Raw genomic sequence first — 2,092 nt, 5'->3', positions numbered from 1 at the left:
GGGGCGTTGCGAGAATCGAACTCGCGACCTCTCGCACCCAAAGCGAGAATCATACCACTAGACCAAACGCCCATTTCGTGATTGTGAGTAAAATGTACTATAATTTAGAATTAATTATCTATTTATCTTTATTTTTCTAAATGGTGAAAATATTAGTAGTTAGTTTGGTAAAAGGAATTACACCTTAAATATTAATTTGGTGATAATGTACCAAATTCTCTTATTAAAGATTGAGCATTTAAAATCTTATTCGACATATTTAGAAAGGTCAATTGATTTAGTAAAGACTTTGACTTATCATTAATATATATATATTAGATTATTACAATAGATGCTTAAAAGTTAAAAGTAGAGAGAAAAGTATCTGGATATACAATATGTAATACTATAAATCCACTTACATATAAGGTTTTGATTAAACGGATGGTGTTCCTATTATAATTTAGAAGAATGGGCTAAGATACTAATACTAATATATCATGACCTTCATAATTTTAGAATCATAACATATGATGACTTATTACCATCGATTAAAATAGATTTTTTTCTTTTTTATATGTGATAAGGTCATTTAGTCTCATATTGATCGAGAAGTATGGAAATCAAATATTCATAAGTTTATGTCCATCGCCCAAAGTAGATAATTCATTGCGAGTTTATGGGATATACCAATGGTTAACCGACTAAATGGTTAACTCTCCTACGGAAGAGAGAACTAATAAGGCTATTTAGTTCCATATTGATCGAGTAATATATGCTTATCACCCAAAATGGTTAATTAGAGTTGATAATTTTATTTTTATTATATTTTAATCAATCAAATGCTAACTTTATTATAAATATATATTTTTTTATATTTTTGTTGGGTTAGCCTAAAAGGTTAATCTCTCATATTTGCTAGTCGATTGAGATATTCATATATAATGATAAATCATGATTATATTATTAAAAGCTTATGGTAAGAATGAGTTTCATTCTTGCTCCGAAAATAAATTTTTGTATTATAAAGCATATAACTTAGGTCATTGGAATCAATTTGTGATCGTATAGTTTCAAATTAATTTTGTAAAGCTTCCACATAATTTCCTTTGGATCGAGCTAACATATGTTATGGTCATTTATTTTATTAAAAAATTTCAGTCCTAAAAATTGTACCAAAGATTTTCATTTCATACGTCTCATCCCATATGTGCACAGTGCTAAAAAAAATAATTCATAAAATTCAAATTTTACTATTATCTCTGAACGAAAAGGAGCTGATATTTTGATAAGAAATCTCTAGCTAGTAACATATTTTTCCTTAACACCAATTGTAATCGTATTAGTGCTCGATGAAAATGATACCTCGAAACAAATTTTTTTATCATCATTGTCTTGTATTTTTAGGAATTAATCACTTTAATAAAATTTAATCGTTATATAGGACGAAAAGGAGCTGATATTTTGATAAGAAATCTCTAACTAGCCTTCCCTAAAAGATTTTTTCTTAACACCAATCGAAATCGTATTAGTGCTCGATGAAAATGATACTTCGAAATAATTTTTTTTATCATCATTGCCTTGTATTTTAAGGAATTAATCACTTCAATAATTTTTAATCATTATATAGGGTGCTCAAAGACGATATACATAAAACTTCATCAATAATAATCATTTGGATAAATGTATGCTTTTGGCAACAATTAAGAATGTATATTTGAAATCTTTTTGAAAAATTACTTATGATGGGATGGAATTCGTTATTTATCATTTTAAAAATAATTAATCTCATAACTTATTTATTTTGGATGAAACGAATAATTCCACGTGTCACGGCCGGTCCCATTTCCATCAGCAACAACATTTTAGATGATCCCTCCACGTCGGTGTTCGTTTCGTTACCTTAATTCCACCAACCGGCAAACACCCGGACGAAACACCTGCTTTGTCACTGGGGAGAAAGTGGGTCCCGTGTTTTTAAGCCATCTAAGCTCCAGTACAAAGCAGGTGCTAGACGGGGTACGTACAGCGAAGGTGGGAATATGCTTTTTAAATTAATTCCTCCAACTAAAAATACCGCAAAATCCCGCGTCTCTAATAGCTGACACTTTTG

The 2,092-nt window shown here is 29.6% G+C and overlaps 1 non-coding gene across 1 annotated transcript; it reads right to left on the bottom strand.

Moving 5' to 3' along the window:
• TRNAP-UGG (transfer RNA proline (anticodon UGG)) lies at nucleotides 1-72 on the bottom strand. Its single transcript has one exon. It is a non-coding gene; the product is annotated as a tRNA-Pro (tRNA).
• Between the last annotated feature and the right edge of the window lie 2,020 nt (nucleotides 73-2,092).

This window comes from Musa acuminata, chromosome BXJ3-4 (genome assembly GCF_036884655.1).
Source record: "Musa acuminata AAA Group cultivar baxijiao chromosome BXJ3-4, Cavendish_Baxijiao_AAA, whole genome shotgun sequence".
Taxonomy (NCBI): domain Eukaryota; kingdom Viridiplantae; phylum Streptophyta; class Magnoliopsida; order Zingiberales; family Musaceae; genus Musa; species Musa acuminata.
Note: the sequence above shows the minus strand (reverse complement) of the source record. Positions and strands in the feature narration are given on the sequence as shown.